Raw genomic sequence first — 18,327 nt, forward strand, 5'->3', positions numbered from 1 at the left:
GGAGGCTCAAAGAAGGGTGCAGCATGTTGGAGTGCAGGGACCCTTCATTAAGTCAAAATGGTCTCACATTCCAATTACCTTCTCTCAGGAAGATCTTCAGCTCAAGGACTATCCCCACAATGATGCTATGGTCATTTCTTGTGTGATCAAAGGGTTTCTGGTTCACAATGTTCTAGTTGACACAGGCAGTGCAGCTGACATTATATTTGCCAAAGCCTTCAGACAGATGCAAGAGCCTGAAGACAAGATTCATGATGCTACGCACCCTCTTTGTGGCTTCGGAGGGCGGCAGATTGTGGCACTCGGGAAGATTACCATGCCGGTAACCTTCGGATTTGTTAATAACACAAGGACTGAGCAAATTGTGTTTGATATTGTTGACATGGAATACCCCTACAACGCCATCATTGGTCGTGGTACTCTAAATGCTTTTGAAGCAATTCTTCACCCAGCTTATCTCTGCATGAAGATACCTTCGGATCAAGGGCCTATTGCTATTCATGGGAGTCAGGAAGCTGCCAGAAGGGCCGAAGGAAGCTGGACTGATTCCAAGGCAATCCATAATATAGATGGAGCTGAAGCTTGTGAACAGTACAAGTTCAGGAGGGAAAAAGCAGCTTCGGCTGATCAGCCGAAGCCCATGCTGCTGTGTGAGGATATAGCAGAGCAGAGGGTGCTATTGGGCTCGCAATTATCTGAAGATCAAGAGAAAACCTTGATAAGGTTTTTATTCAACAATAAAGATGTTTTTGCATGGTCAGCCAATGATCTATGTGGAGTGAATCGGGATGTTATTGAACATTCGCTCAATATTGACCCATCCTTCAGACCCCGCAAGCAGAGGCTTCGGAAAATGTCTGATGACAAGGCCGAAGGGGCTCGCAACGAAGTAAAAAGACTCCTAAGTGCAGGAGTTATCAGAGAAGCGAAGTATCCAGAATGGCTAGCTAACACTGTTATGGTGAAGAAGGCCAATGGAAAATGGAGAATGTGTATTGATTTCACAGATCTCAACAAGGCTTGTCCGAAGGATGAGTTCCCGCTGCCACGGATAGACTCTTTAGTTGATGCAGCAGCTTCTTCGGAACTCATGAGTCTCCTGGATTGTTATTCAGGCTATCATCAAATCTGGATGAAAAAGGAGGATGAGCCGAAGACTAGTTTCATAACCCCAAGTGGTACATATTGCTATCTTCGGATGCCTGAGGGGCTTAAGAATGCTGGAGGGAGTTTCAGCAGGATGACTGCGAAGGTTCTCCAATCTCAGATAGGCAGAAATGTGTTGACCTATGTTGATGACATTATTGTAAAAAGCACGAAGCAAGAAGACCATATTGCTGATCTGCAGGAGACCTTCGCCAGCTTCAGACAAGCTGGTCTGAAGCTGAATCCAGAAAAATGTGTCTTCGGAGTAAAGAAGGGTAAGTTCCTTGGATGCTTGGTTTCAACAAAGGGAATTGAAGCTAACCCAAATAAAATCGAAGCTATACTTCGAATGGAGCCACCAACCACAAGAAAGGGGGCCCAAAGATTGACAGGAAGACTGGCATCTCTTAACAGATTTATATCCAGATCAGCGGAAAGAAATCTACCCTTCTTCGAGGTGCTAAAATCAGCTGAAGTCTTTCAATGGGGCCCAGCTCAACAAAAAGCTTTCGAAGAACTCAAGCAATACCTGATAGATCTAACAACATTAACTCCACCAATGCCAGGGGCTCCTCTGTTGTTGTATGTGGCAGCTTCGCACTCAGCAGTAAGTGCGGCACTTGTGCAGGAGAAGTTTGATGGACAAATCAAGAAGCAGGTCCCAGTATATTTTGTATCTGAAGTCCTTAGTGTCTCAAAGAAAAATTATACAGAACTGGAGAAGGTGTTGTATGCCGTTCTAATGGCATCCAGGAAGCTTCGGCATTATTTTCAGGCATATAACATTATTGTTCCTTCTTCGCAGCCGTTGAAAGATATCATGAGAAATAAAGAAGCTACTGGCCGAATTGGAAAATGGGCTGCGGAGCTTAATGAATTTTACATTGATTATGTGCACAGATCCTCGATCCAATCTCAAGCATTGGCAGATTTTATTGCCGACTGGACGCCAGGGGCTCAGGGCGAAGAAGCGAATAAAGATGCCGAAGCATGGACAGTGTTTTGTGATGGCTCCTGGGGAACCTTCGGAGCAGGAGCAGCTGCTGTTTTGGTTTCACCATCCAAGGTTAAAACTTGCTACGCAGCAAGACTGGATTTCAGCTGCACAAATAATATTGCTGAGTACGAAGCCTTGCTCCTGGGTCTTCGAAAACTAAAGGCGATGGGGATCAGGAGGGCGATCCTTAAAACTGATTCTCAGATTGTTTCGGGTCATATTGACAAAAGCTGCAAGGCTAAAGATCCGAAGCTTGAAAAATACCTAGACACAGTCCGAAGGATCGAAGCTTCCTTCGAAGGATTCTCTGTTAAGAATATCCCTCGAGGGCAAAATGAACATGCTGATTTGTTAGCCAGGTCTGCAGCACAGGGGCTGCCGCTACCTTCGGATGTATTCTTTGAAACAATAAAGGCACCTTCGGTGGAGTTACTTGAAAGAGCAGTTCTTACTATTTCCCCTGTGTACAGTGAAGATTGGAGAACTGAAATAATTTCTTACCTTCAGGGCAACTTCCTATCAGATGACGAAGCTTATAATAAAAGAATAGAGGCAAGAGCTCGTCCGTATATCATTATAGAAGGGGAGTTATACAAGCATGGAGTTTGTGCCCCGTTGCTCAAGTGCTTGTCTAGAGCCGAAGGTATAGAGTTGATGAAGGAGATACATGCAGGCCTTTGTGGATCCCACATCGGATCCAGGCCGTTACTTGGAAAAGTGTTCCGTCAAGGATTTTATTGGCCGAAGGCAGCTGCGGATGCAGCTGAGTTAGTTCGAAAGTGCGAAGGTTGTCAGAAATGTGCAAGAGATCAAAAACAACCTTCGTCTTTGACACAGCTAATACAACCCATCTGGCCACTGCAAAGGTGGGGCCTCGATCTGCTGGGCCCATTACCACCGGCTCAGGGCAATCTGAGATATGTTGTAGTTGCTGTGGAATATTTTTCTAAGTGGATTGAGGCGAAGCCATTAGCTACAATAACTTCGGCCACTGTCCAAAAATTTTTCTGGCAGAATATTGTCTGTCGCTTCGGAGTACCGAAGGCTATAACTGTAGATAATGGAACACAATTTGACTCCGAAGAATTCAGAAATTTTTGTGATCAAATTGGCACGAAGATCCACTTTGCGTCAGTCAGGCACCCGGAGTCAAATGGGCTTGTTGAAAGGGCCAACGGCATCATAATGACAGGAATAATGAAGCTAATCTTCAATCAACCAAGGGGAAAGTGGCCAGATCAGCTTACCAAAGTGGTATGGAGCCATAACACAACAGCATCAAGATCTACAGGCTTTACCCCATTTAAGTTGTTATTTGGTGACGAAGCAATAACCCCGGAAGAGGCCAAAGCTGGATCAATAAGAGTGGTAGCTTCGGCAGAATCAGGTCCCGAAGATACTTGTCTCGTGGAAAAAGATGCCTTAGAAGGGATCAGGCTCCAGGCCGTGGAGAATATCAATAAGTACCAGGCTGAAACAGTTAAATGGCGAGATAGAAAGGTCCGGCTAAAAAATATTGAGCCAGGACACTTGGTGCTTCGGAGAGTGGCCAACCCGGATACAGTGGGCAAATTGCAACTGAAATGGGAAGGGCCTTTCTTAGTAGCATCTTCGTCAAGGCCTGGTTCGTACAGACTGAAGGACATGGATGGCAATGAAATTCCAAGATCTTGGAATGCGGATGAGCTTCGGCGGTTTTATGTATAACTCGATGTAATTTTGACTTTTCTTTTCTTTTTCATGGCACCCTTTTCCTTTCTAAAGGGGGAGAAAGGTTTTTAATGGGGCCATCACATGTAATTTTTCTTTTTAGTTTTATAAGAGCAAAATCCCCCAAAGATGTACATGTAAAAGCTGAGAGCGCACCATCGAGTGCCGAAGCTGAAAAAGAGAAAAAGCTCCGAAGACGTCCCTAAGGGGATGCAGAGCTTACAGCGAAAAGTCAACGCTGATTCCGCCGAAAGTAAAAGGCGAAGAAGCTCCAAAGACGTTCCCAAGGGAATGCAGAGCTTATACCGTCTAAGTAAAAGACGAAGAAGCTCCAAAGACGTCCCTAAGGGGATGCAGAGCTTACAGCGAAAAGTCAACGCTGATATTGCCTAAGTAAGAGGCGAAGAAGCTCCAAAGTCGTTCCTAAGGGAATGCAGAGCTAATGTGTGGTTGTTTTCAAGTAATGGCTGACAATATGGCTTCGGACATATGCTTCGGATATCCATTCGTGCATTACATTACATCATAACATTCGCATGCATAAGCATTCATTCATAGCATTTGTGTTCCCAAGTGGCTGCTTCGGCAAAAAAGCTTCGGAGAAGTGCCTTTTTATGACTTGTTACGCTATGTTGTGTGCAAAAGTGAAAAGTTCTGTTGCTTTGACACAAAGAAAAGTTTCAGTATAAGGGAGAACTGGATTTTTATGAATCGTTGTGTAAAAGAGTAGTAGTCTTTTATGTTTTGTCATGTAAAGGAAAGCTTCGGCAGAAAAGAGAAAGTAGTTCTTTATGTTTTGTAAAGGAAAGCTTCGGCAGAAAGGAGAAGTAGTCTTTTATGTTTTGCCATGTACAAAAAAGCAAAGCTTCGGCAAAAAGAAGAAGCGACCTTTTAGGCTTCGTTGTGTACGAAAAGAAGGGAAGGTGTTTTTTCGCCTTCGGCTCAAAATACTAATTTCGTCCACAACAAAGCGCCTCAAGCAAAAGGGTAAGAATATATTACAAGGTATGTACAAAGTTCCTTGAAGGTAGTCTAGTTGTGTTTACAAGAATTGTTACAAAAATATCCTGAGTTTTTCTACAGTACACTTCTACTGATCTTCATTAAGTTTCAGCTTCGACGACATAATTTAGGCATCATCTTCACCTTCGTCATCCTACATAAATTAAGAGTTTATGAGTAAAAATCAAGAGCAAAGGAAAAAGGTAACTCCGAAGTATCATTTCTTACTGGCTCAAGATGACTTCGTGCTTCGTCTCCAGCTTTCTCCCGCCCGCCTTTTGTCCATATCATTTTTATAAATCTATTGGAGATGCTTCGGGCGAGGTCAGGCATATCATCCAGGATTGATGGAGATAAGGTGAAGTTGGGCCTGTTGACAATTCTTCCGTGTTCGCAGCCGGCCTTCAGAAATGCAGCAGCAGTCCCTCGAGAAGCCACCCAGGCACAGAAGTCACCATGCCCAGCTATGACTTCGTCGAGCTCGTCAATTTCCTCCTCAATGTGTTCAAAGGTTTTCGGTAGATCTTCAGCTGAGGGGGTAAATTTTTCGCTGCTAGCTCCAACCGAGTAAAAAATCTTTCTTAATCGTTGAATGCACTTGTTGCTAAATTCCAGGCATTTTTCTTGAAGATTTGTCAGTAGTTTTCTCAAATCTGAATTCTGCTGAGCTCCGGCTTCAAGTTTTTCATTGAGATCTTGTTTCTCTCGTTCGAACTGCTCGGACTGGCGGAGAAGCTTCGAGTTTAGTTCTGATATTTTTGCTTCAGCTTCCGCCAGTAAGCCTTCGGCTGCCTGGAGCTCAAAGTTCTTTTTCTCAAAAGCATCTGATTGCTCCTTTATTTTGCTCTCTAAATTTTCAATTATAGCTTCGTGCTTCTTATCTTCTAGATCTTGCTGCATCCTCAAAGCTTTGCTTAGAAGCATGCTCTACAAATAAACAAACCTTCGTTAAAGAATATTGCCATTATTAAAAAGCAATAGAAGTTAGGGAGAAGGATGTTTACCTTGAAATTTGAATAAAATAAGCTGCCAACGATATGTTGTCGTCGATAGCGGCTGATGTCTGTCTCTAGCTTCGGAAAACCGATACTCTTTGATAGAGTACCGATGACCTTAGCTCCAGCTGAGTCCCGGATGCAGCCCAGCTGTTCGTCATCAATGCCCCCAAATAGGAGGGCACCTGACTTGTAGCCGCAAGACTTGGCGTAGTCTTTAAGTTCTTCTATTTCGTCCTTCGTCAGTTTTTGCCCAACTAAGTTCTGGAAAGAGTAGACTTCGTCGTCCGAAGGGTCTTCGGCTATTTCTTTTCCTTTCTCAGGCACTGTGGCCATGGTTTTTTCAGTAGTCGCACCAGCTTCTTCCGCAGCCATGTCTTCCAAAATCTTGTTGATATTCTCAATCGTGGATTTTAAGTTTGTATCTTCGGCTGTAGCGGCTTCGGTAGCCGCGACCCCCGAAGCTACGCCCTCGACGATTGTTGTATCTTCGGCAGCTGCCGATTTTTGGATTGACGCCCTTGGCGGCGTCTTATCGATAACTTCAGTTACCGCAATGATTCTTTGCCGCTTGGGTTTGCTTGTCTTCGTTTGATCCGGCTCGTCCACCTTTCGAAAAAGCTTCGTCAGTTGGAGCCCTAGTGGACTTAGCTTCGTGGGCATGGGTTCAGTCATTACCTTTAAAATTTCATCCACGTCGCTGGTAGAAGGCGGTGTGGGGGACCCCTCTTCTTCGGGAGATTGGCGCTTCGGAGTGGATATTGTTCTTTTCTTGATAATTTTCTTTTTCTTTGCTGGTCCTTCTTCACTTCTGATCAGAGTTTCGGTTTCAGCCACTCTTTTTCTTTTGTGGCCTTCGGCACCCTTATTCAACTGCTCATAGTCTGGATACTCGAGGCCCAGGGCATCGAATACTCGGTTCAGCCTCCGCTTCGGTCGGGTTCCGAAGGCTGCTGTCATTAATTGATCCTCCTTTTTGGAGTAATTCCCCAAGATTTCATTGCACATTGTCTCAACTGTGTCTAACCACTCTTTGCAGGGTTTCTTAAAGTACTTCTTGAATTTAAAGTGATAAGGCAGACGAACTAGCTCCCCCTCCTTCTTCTCTCCCTCCAGCTTCGGCATTTCCCACTCTTTTAGAGTAGGGAAAACCCTGAATGCCAAGAATTCCTGAACGAGATCCCTGGTGCCAATATTTTTTGAGATAATTTCAAATTCACCCAGAGCAGCCCAGGTGGGACCTTTTAGGTCGCCAATGTGGCATTGTGGCCTTGTCTCTCCGAAGGTTAACTCCAGAGGGCTTTGAGCCAATTTTTCTTTGCCTTCATCGACTTTTACATAAAACCACTCAGATTTCCAACCTGCTGACCATTTGCTTCGGTAGCTGATGACAGGACACTTTGTTGACTTCCGGTAGGCAAAATTGTAGCAACCAAAATTATCATGTAGCCCATCTTTTCTAGCCCTTGTTTGGTAATGTAATTCGTGAGCACGGCAGAAGCTGTCAGCAAATGGTTCCACAGCTTGGCTTCGGAGGGCCCAGATATAAACATTGAGCCTAACGATGGCGTTAGGAGTCAATTGATGAAAGTAGATACCAAACCTCCTTAGTATCTCCGCAACAATACCGTGGAGAGGGAATCTAAGCCCAGCCTTTAAAAAACTCTTGAAAATAACAATCTCATCCTCCCTTGGCTTCGGGGTGGTTTCTTCTTCCCCGAAGCGGAGTAACTTCTTCTGGTCCTCTTTGAAATAACCTGCTTTCACCATCTTCGAAAGGTCAGCTTTTGAAACAGTTGATTTCCCAAAATCTAGGTGGCTGGGCTTGCTGGGCGTAGCAAGGTGATAGTCATCTTCGGAGTCAGTCCCTTCAATGTCTTCTTCTCCTTCGACAGTTGTTGGGCCTGCTTCAGCAGCAGGCATTTCTTCTGTAGTTAGTAGACCGGAACGCTGCATTGCTTCGGAGATGGGCACAGTGTCTGAACCTTCGGCTTCGTCTCCCTCACGTACAACTTTGGCAGTAGATCGTATTCTCGCCATTTGATTCTAAGTTTGAGAAGTCAAAAACTTTTTTCCTTTCTTCTCTCTCCGAAGCTCTTCTTTCTGACGAAGCGGACGTTGAGAAGCACCTTCGTTCGATTCTGAGACTTCAGCTTCGGCTATGGTGAAAAATTTTGGCAGCGAAACAGTGCAAATAGCAATGAATGCTGTGGTAACTTCACACCCACCTGTTTGTTTATATAGTACTGCAGGTAGGAAGGCGAAGCGGTGGAACTGTTACACCAGGCGCGCAGTAACTCATACCCGCTGCGCAGTGGACCGCAAGGATAAAACAGTAACTCTGCAAGGTGGGACCGACACGCGCTCGGAAGTCGGATCGTTTCTCCGCAACGAGCTCAGGGAAGGTGTTTTTTGGACCTTCGGCTTCCCGAAGCTGAAGAGGCTTTTTTCACGGGTCAAGCTCGTTACGAAGAACGATCTAGCACCGCGAAAGGGGCTACTGTTGGGGTCGTGCTTCGGTGCGCCGAAGGTCTCACACGAAGAAGCAGCTTCGGCTGAAGTCGTCTCCAAGAGATGGCCGAAGGTCCCTTTTCATGGAGCTTCGGCGTTTTAAACCGACATAGAGATAGAATGACCTTTTTATACATATAGGTCTGAGTCAATGCTGTAAACTTTCGCAAGGGGCATAATTGTAATTTGTCACAGGCTGCGACCTGTGCCTATAAATAGATGAACAGTACCTCTGTACTGTTCACGCGAACTTGTCATTTGCTTTCGCATCACGCTTGTACTTTTGCCTTCCGCAGGACCGAAGGTACATTTGTAATTCAAAGTCATTTATATTCATTGATACAAGTAGAGATAATTCTATGACAATATTTAAATGTTTATTTCATATTCTATGATTTATGTGAATGCTTCATTCTTCGTTGTTATGCTTACGAAGGTATGACCTTCGTAACCTTCGTCCGAGATGCTATATATCCCGAGGGGATATATTGTTATGGAGGACGAAGGACCTTAACGCTTAACATTTTTTGTGTTGCCTTGTTCTTAATTCTTAGCATTTGAGAACAAGTCCCCAACAGATAGCGTGGATATTATATTGGGAACTGACTGGTTAACCAGGCACCAAGCAGTTATTGATATTGCAGCTAGGGCCATTGAGGTGCACTCACCAACTTGTGGTGAAACTACACTATATTTGCCCGACCAGGGATGTACCCGTTTTTGTGCCTTCGTTATGATAAAATCCCCAGTGGAAAAGATCCCAGTGGTCTGTGACTACCCAGATGTTTTCCCCGATGAATTGCCAGGGATGCCACCTGACCGAGACATTGAGTTCGCCATTGAATTACAACCCGGGACTGCTCCTATCTCCAAGAGACCCTATAGGATGCCTCCCGCGGAATTGGCAGAACTGAAAAAGCAATTGCAAGAGTTGTTGGACAAGGGGTCCATTCGCCCAAGTACTTCACCATGGGGATGCCCAGCCTTATTTGTGAAGAAAAAGGATGAGAGTTTGAGAATGTGTGTTGACTACCACCCTCTCAATGCGGTGACTATCAAGAACAAATATCCACTGCCCCGCATTGATGTCTTGTTTGATCAATTGGTGGGAGCCAAGGTGTTCTCCAAGATAGATCTTCGCTCAGGCTACCATCAGATCAAGATCCGTGCCAGTGATATTCCCAAGACGGCCTTCTCCACCAGATATGGGCTTTATGAGTTTTTAGTGACGTCTTTTGGGCTGACCAATGCCCCGGCTTATTTTATGTACTTGATGAACTCAGTGTTCATGCCAGAGTTAGACAAATTCGTGGTCGTTTTCATTAATGATATTCTGGTTTATTCCAAGAATGAGGCCGAGCACACCAAGCATTTGCATACTGTACTTCAGAGACTGCGTGACCATCGGTTGTATGCCAAGTTGTCTAAATGTGAATTCTGGCTGAAGGAGATTAAATTCTTGGGTCACACAATTTCTCAGGATGGGATATCAGTTGATCCTGAGAAGGTACAAGAGGTGATGGATTGGAAACCCCCGACTACAGTGAGGGAAATTCGGAGTTTTCTGGGATTGGCAGGGTACTATCGACGATTCATTCCGGATTTCTCTAGGATCGCCAAACCAATGACTGAACTGTTAAAGAAGGGAGTCAAGTATGATTGGAGCCAAAAGTGCGAAGATGCCTTTCATACTTTGAGGCAGCATTTGACAACAACCCCAGTACTGGCTCAACCTGATAACACCGAGCCATTTGAAGTTTATTGTGATGCTTCCGGTACTGGATTGGGATGTGTCTTGATGCAAGATAACAGAGTGATTGCTTATGCTTCCCGAGCACTCAGACCCCATGAGCAGAACTACCCTACACATGATCTGGAATTAGCAGCTGTGGTTCATGCTCTCAAGATATGGAGACATTACCTGATGGGAGCTCACTGTAACATTTACACGGATCACAAGAGCCTCAAATACAATTTCACTCAGGCAGATCTGAACATGAGGCAGAGGAGATGGTTAGAATTAATCAAGGATTATGATTTGGAGGTGCATTACCATCCTGGCAAAGCCAATGTCGTGGCAGATGCCTTGAGCAGAAAGGCTCAGTGCAATTGTATGAGCATGGATGCAAGAGTTACCACCCTGTGCGATGAATTGTGCAAGCTGAACCTGGAAGTTGTTGCATCAGGTGACTTAAGTTATATCTCGGTAGAGCCCACATTGCAAGAGCAAATAGTCAGGGCATAGATTGAGGATAAGGGTGTTCAGGTTATCAAGGAAATGATCAAGCAGAAGGCAGAGAAATACAAGTGCTTTCGTCAGGACAGCAAGGGAATTTTATGGTTTGGAGATCGATTGGTTGTTCCCAAGGACCCTGAGCTCAGAAAGAAGATATTGGATGAAGCTCACCTTTCCAAATTCTCCATGCACCCTGGTAGCAACAAGATGTACCATGATCTCAGATCTTTATATTGGTGGACCAGAATGAAGAGGGAAATTGCCAAGTATATATCCGAGTGTGACACCTGCCAGAGAATCAAAGCCAGTCATTTGAAGGCAGCAGGCCCCTTGCAACCCCTTCCCATACCATCTTGGAAATGGGAGGACATTTGCATGGACTTTATCGTGGGATTGCTCAATACCTCCAGGCACCATGATTCTATTTGGGTTATTATGGACAGGCTGACCAAGACTGCTCATTTCTTGCCAGTGCATACCACCCACAAGACAGAGAAGTATGCGGAAATTTATGTTGATCAAATAGTGCGATTGCATGGTATTCCAAAGACCATTGTATCTGACAGAGTAGCACTGTTTGTGGCACGCTTTTGGGAGCAGCTCCAAGAATCACTTGGGACCCATGTCATACGAAGCTCAGCATACCATCCCCAAACAGATGGCCAGACAGAAAGGGTAAACCAGATTTTGGAAGATATGTTAAGGGCATGTGCACTACACTACGGAAAGGATTGGGACAAGTGTCTTTCTTTGGCAGAGTTTTCTTACAATAACAGCTATTAGTCCAGTCTAAAGATGGCACCTTTTGAAGCTTTGTATGGGAGAAGATGCAGAACCCCGCTGAATTGGTCTCAAGCAGGAGAAAGGGAAATATTTGGGCCAGATTTGGTGCTTGAGGCAGAGGAAAAGGTCAGGGTTATTATAAAGAACTTAGAAGCTGCTCAGGCCAGGCAAAAGAGCTATCATGACAAGAGGCGGAAGCCTCTGCAGTTTGAGGTGGGAGATCATGTTTATCTTAAGGTATCACCCACCAAGGGTGTCCAGAGATTCGGAATCAAGGGCAAGTTAGCTCCTCGCTACATTGGACCCTATGAGATAAAAGCAAGTTGTGGACCTGTGGCCTATCAATTGGAATTGCCACCTCACATGTCAGCAGTTCACAATGTGTTCCATGTATCTCAGCTGCGGAAATGTGTTCGCCTACCCACTAAAGTGCTACCGGAACCGGACATTGAGATAGAACCAGACTTGTCCTATCAAGAGTACCCCGTCAAAGTATTAGATCAGAAGGAGAGATCAACACGGGCAAGGTCAATCAGAATGTATAAAGTTCAGTGGAGTCACCATTCAGCAGAAGAAGCTACATGGGAGACTGAGGATTTTCTACGCTCTCACTTCCCCGACTTTCTGCCCAAAGGAGTCGGTACGTAACCCCAAAACCCCACCCCCACCTGCCCTTTTGAATACAATTATAAGGAAAACTTAGATAACAAGGATAGTCTAAGTTGTGAATTTAACTTAAAAAGGACTTCCTTCTGAAGTTGCAAAAAGAATGACATTCGAAGAGCAGTTAACAAGAGAAACTTGAGTATAAGAAAGAGTAGCACCATCGTGCCTTAGTAGCACCCCTCTAGAGGACTCTGCCTAAAAATCTCGGGACGAGATTCTTTTAAGGGGGGAGGGCTGTAACACCTCAGGTGTTACCATGGCTAGAGCACACCTTGGTACTAAGGACTGTGATCACATGTGGTAGAAACTTAAGGAGAACATAAGAACCTTGGAGACCATGTGTTAATCAAGATTGTTAATGACCTAAGAGCATCACTCAAGCTTTTGTGCACTCACTACCTTGGACAAGAGGAGAGTAAACCCTAGACCCCTCTTGAACCCTATCTCCCAAAGCTATGGTTGAGAGGGGGGACAGAATAAGAAAATGTGCAAACCATGAGTTAATCTTTAACCAAACTTTAAGTAACTTTATAACCAGCAATTGTGGGAAGGAAATGTTGCAAAAAGACCCCTGGAGAAACCCCAAATCCATTCCTTAAGTGGAGAGAGAGCTAGAGCTCTCTAATTCTCTCTAAGTCAAAAACTACACCTACACTAAAGATCAACCGTGTTCACCTTGAAGATGGCACCAAAACCACCTATGTTCTATACCAAAAATGTGGCATACCACCTAGGGCACCCACTGGAAAAAGTTGAGCCTGAGACCTTGACGTTTGACGTGCCTTGGCATGGTTTTTGTCGCGAGGTGGGCAGAGTGACATACCTGATTTGGCGACCGAAGATCTCCCTACCTAGGCCATATCTGCCATGGCAACTCACGGATGAGAGACAGCCCTAGGTGCCAGGAAAAGACTCGCGCCGGATTTTTGCCAAGATTCGCACGTTTGCGACTTGGGCGAGCTGTGGAACACGGGCAGAAGAAAAGCTCCACGTGTTCGACGCGCTCTGTGCACGCCAAGGCACGCCCGCGCGCGCCCCGCGTCGCGCCAAAGGCCAGCCGACGCCATGGCCCGCGCCCGCGCCTATAAAGCCCACTCAGGCGTCGACCACACTTCTCCGCGCACGCTCAAACCTCACCGGAGCTCAACTCACCGTCGTTTGCCTGTGCACGGCGTGTCCGCGGCCACCCGAGCCCCTGCCGCCGTAGACCGGCCAGCCCAGCCTTTCCCAACCCCGTCCAACCCTCGGAGACGAGTGAGCACACCTCGGTGAAGCTCCCCGAGCGAGGAATCGAAGTCTGCTTCGCCGGAGAGGCCAGTCCACGGTCGCCGGAGTTCACAACCCCGCCGGAGTGCGTGGACCGGGTAATCCACTGAACCATTTTCCGATTCCTTGTGCACACAGTCTCTACGTCACCCCGTGGAGCTCACCGTGCCATTGGATTGAACCAGATCGCCGTGATTTGGCCGACACACCCGCCGCCGACGAGGACACCCGCCTGCGCACGTGGACCGAGCGATTCCGGCCATCCCTGCCGTCGAACCGTACATCGCTGTGACCGCCAGAGCCTCCCCGAGCCAACCCCGCCCCTCGCCGGACCTATCTCGCCACCGGTAAGCCGCGCCACCCTTTTCTTTCTTGCGGGTACTGTTTAAACCTAGGGAAGGACCGTAGGGGAGAAGGAAAGAAGTCTGGGGGGTTTTGTGAAATGTCAGAGACTCAAATGAATAGTAGCGAGGGGGTATAACTGAGAGAGTTAGTTTGGAAATAACCCAGGGTCCTCGGTGTAAACTGCTTTTCCAGAAAACCTTTATTAAATCTGATTTTAAATTTGAACAGAACTTTAATAATTCATAACTCCTGTTTTATTCATCCAAATTTGGTCAAACCAATTTTGTCAGACTTTAAATAATGTAAACTGCTTAGGAAAAATATAAAACCCTTAAGTACTACAGAAAACTATAGGGATCTGATTTAATTATTGTTTTGACCAAAAGCTAAATAATAGGGATAAAAATAGTTGCACTATTTGACTAGGGTTAGAAAATTTGGAGAAGTTTATATCCACCTACTGACCTGTTTAAAAATGCTAAACTTCTCTGTCCAACCCATTAAGTTAGTTTTTGCCATTAAATTTACAATATGCTTAAGGTTAAGAAAAATAGAAAAGGTGATTTAAATAATGAACCAGAGGGCACCCCTATTTTTGTTAGAGTACTTATTCAATGTAGTTTACTAGAAAAATCTATTATACTCTGGTTTAGTATAAAATAAATAGGATACCTTTTATTTTAAGAAAACAAGGAAAACTTAGAAAAACCCTACAAAAATAACCCCAAGGTGAAAACACCGCAACCCTTGTGATAATTAATGTTTTGTTATTAAGAACTTAGGAAAAATATGAAATCTGCTGTTTGATATTTTTCAAATAACAATGTAGTAGAAAGTGCCTTTTTGGCATTTAACTTTAGAAAATCATAACTAAATGACCACCCCTTAGCTTTCTGTGATTTTTGGCACAGAAGCCTATTATTACTGTTAGATGCCAACAAAAATAACCCTTAGGACAGAACTCACCTCTAATTAAGAGATGTAGTGTAAAGTGGCCCATTTTACACAACTTTTGCTATTTTTGTCTAAAGCATAGCCTTTTATTTTAAACCTCAAATTTCTAGAACAGGCTATAATGACCAATGGCAACCCACTGTAATTTTATAGAATTTTTGGAAAATATTAAATCACTGTCGTAGTTCAAACCTACACTAGAATCCATAAATGGAAAATAAAGAAAGGGAAAATGAATAATGGAAAATTAGTGTCATCCTAAAACCCTTTGTAAATTGTCCACTGAAATATATAAAGGAAATACCAATCCACTATGCCTATCTCTAACAAAACCTAAACCTAGAATGATAAGCATAAACTACTAAAAGCCACGTATGACCCAGAAACCCTAAGTTACTCATTAACTTGGTTTTTCTTCCTTTAGCATAATGTTATTAAATCCTGCATAATCATGACATACATATTCCTTGCATTTCGATAGACTGTAACCTCGCTGACGGAGAGTATGTCCTCGTGCGAGAGCAAGGAGCTGCTCAGGAGGTAGCCCCGGATCCAGCACCCGAGTCTGCACCAGAGGATCTGCCTGCCACAGCCTTGGAAGGCAAGCCCCAGTTTTATGCATAACCGTTTATATATGCTATTTTACTACACTTATTGTTTGTAGGCTTGTACTGTGCACTTAAGTGTAGGAGTTGACTGAAACCCTAGTTGCATGATCTCAGGAATCCTTTTGAGATGGATACTAGTATGCTAGGTCGAGTAGTTGCTTTATTTAACTAGGATCTCGGTAGAAGACGAGTGATTTTTCTAGCACTCGCGCGAGATCAGGAATTGGTTGTACCCACTTTCATACTATCATGATACTAGTCTGTGGACAACAATCCATGGGGATTGGTTGTCTACGAGATGGGAAAATGGAATAAGGATTAACGTGCGGATACCTGTGTCAAGCGTTTGAACGTACTAAACACATACCGAGAAATATGGTAAATCGGTAAGCCTAGTACTTGAGTGAACCTGCCCGCAGAATTTACCCCTCACGCGACCTGAGACGTGGTCTCCCATTCCGGTTATGGTGGGTACAAGTGCGGTCACTGCACGACGGCAGTCGCGGTCAGTGAGGCATTGTACGCCAAGGTGGTGAGCCCTCATCTGTTGCTAGGGGATCGATGGGGACGGTTGATGTGTGTGGGGACGGAGTGCCCCTGCATGTCGTGTGTTTAGGTTTACCTTGCAAGGATAAAAACTCGATTCGAATCGTCTGCTTCTCGCAGCTAATGAGACTGCTTGATCCATTGTACTGCATTGATTAACAAGTGGAAATATGATGAGTTGATATAAGATGTTGATTGCTAATAATGTTTGCTACTATGTATGAGTAGATAGTACACATTTAGCCTTAAGAGAGTCACACTTAAATTGACAAAGTTAAAACTTGACTTAGAAACTCAGCTAGTGCCTTTGGCAACCAAACCCCACAGCCAAACAGCTGCATGTCTAGAGGTAGAGGAGTAGACTCCTCACACCGGGTAAGTCTAGCTGAGTATTAGTATACTCAGCCTTGCTTGTGGCATAATTTTACAGGTTCTCTGGAGGACATGGTTGCTGGAGTGACTTGGTCGTCCATCTTGCCACCGGGTTGGACTGTCGAGTGGGACCCCACCTCGGCTGAGGAGGAGCATGAGGAGTGATGGGACAGGCTTCCCCATCTCTCTGTTTATTTACCGTTAGTTTATTTCCGCTGCACTTCGAACAATGATGACTACTTTTGCAAAACTCCGATGGTAATGTAATAATTTTAATACTCTTACATGCATGGTTTTATGCTTTATTGTATTTGCTCTGTGACTCACCATCGAGTGAGATTGTGGTACTTGATCCTGTCAGTGGCTGTGTCGGACTAGATTCGAGGGATTGACGGGTTATTCCCATTTAAGTGTGGTCTAGCCTCTAAGGCAGGGCTTATGCACTTAAGTTGGAATAATTCGGGCAGTTCCACCACACTCGGCCTCAGCCCGGATCTGAGGCCGGGCCAGGGGTCGTCGAGCCAGCCTCCGAGCGGACTGGCGCTGTCGGTATCCGGGGCCGGGACGTCGGCGTCCCGGTCCGAAGAACGGGGGCAGGCCGAGGGGGTACTTAACCCCTTGGCCGAGGTAGTTGAGGCGACCCCGGGGAGTCAGGCCGAGCCGCCTGTTTCCCAAGAACCGTTGCCCGTGCCGACTGCGCAGGAGGGTGATCCTTGGGTCGTCGTGGCTGCGCCTGGGCAGTCCGTCCCTCTGGTGCCTCGAGCGCCCAAGGCAAGGACGGTGCTGAAGTCGGCAGCGGGGCTGACCTCGGTGGTACCTTCGGGGATCGAGGCTCGAGAGACCTCCCCACAGGCACGATTGATCATGGCCCGGAGTGGGTAAGTATCTTAGGATATCTTCGTCCTGGCTCCTTCTTCGTGTGTCTTGATCCTACTCTTCCTTTTCTTCCCAGCAAACGGAGGCATGGTTCGACCGGTCTGGCTCCCCGGAAGGCCCTCAAGACGGCGCCGGCTTCTGCAGCCAGTGCCGCACCGGGCCTCGCCGGCCAGCTGGCCTTCTTACACGATGCCCCAAAGCGGGGGGCCCAGGCAGCACAAGTTGCCGTGGGGCGAGCTACCGAGGCTGACTCGTCCGTCGAGGCGGCCGTCGTGCCGAGGGAGACTGTTGGCGCGGCTACGGCCTCGAGCCCACCAGACGCGTTGCCGGCGCTGGCACCGGCTTCTGCCGAGGTGGTTGCCGTTCTAGCCGTGGAGCCACCCGTCGCCGCCGACGCTGAGATGGCCAAGGCGTCGCTACTTGGTGCCTCGGAGGAGGGGGCGCGGAACCGCGACCCGTCTTGGGGAGCGCCAACCTCGTCCCCGCGTGGCACAGTCCCGACGGGCGGCGTCAGTCGCTCCGGTTTTGGACCAGTGGGGCTTTGGATCCCCTCTTCGTTCTTGACGATGAGCGAGAGGAGCAGTCTTGGGACGGGCTTCGTGAGTGTGCCGAGGCAACGGTGGGGTCGCTTCGGTCGACCTTGGAGGTCCTTTGCAAGGACGTTCCCAAGATCCTCCAGGTAATGATTTCAAGCATACCTTTCACGTGATCAAGGCATTCTTTGTGACGCCCCGCTTCCTTTCCTCAGGATCTGACGGATCTGAGCGCCGCCAAGTCGTCGTTCATCCGGTGCGAGGCCGATGTCTGGGGTTCGCTGCGGTCCTTGAGGACCACGCTTGCCGGGGCTACCGAGCGCCTCTCCCAACGGAGCGCCGAGGTGGCGACCTTTGGTTGCTCTGTGTCGATCTGGGAGCAGAGGCAGCGGCGGCACGCGCAGAGGCGCAGCGGCAGCAGTTGGAGCTTGGCCAGGTCATCGGCGAGCGGGACCAATCTCGGGGCTGGGCTGCCGAGGCTGAAAGCCGGGCTGAGGCTCTTGGAGTCCAGTTAGCCGAGGCGTCTGCTCGGGCCGGAGCCCTTGCGGCAGACCTAGCCGTGGCCCAAGCCGCATCCTCGGAGCAGCGTGCCCGAGCCGAAGGTATGTCTTGGTTGTTTTAGGATTTTGATTCAGCTTCGTTTCTCAACTCATGTTTGAAGTCTTCTGCTTTGGCTGTTTGCAGAGCTCGAGTCTGCCCTCGATGAGTCCACCAAGGCACTTGCCCAGGCGGCCGAGCAGAGGGAGGCCGACCACGCGGCCATGTCCGAGGCCATCTCGGC

Source organism: Zea mays, chromosome 9, assembly GCF_902167145.1.
Source record: "Zea mays cultivar B73 chromosome 9, Zm-B73-REFERENCE-NAM-5.0, whole genome shotgun sequence".
NCBI lineage: Eukaryota > Viridiplantae > Streptophyta > Magnoliopsida > Poales > Poaceae > Zea > Zea mays.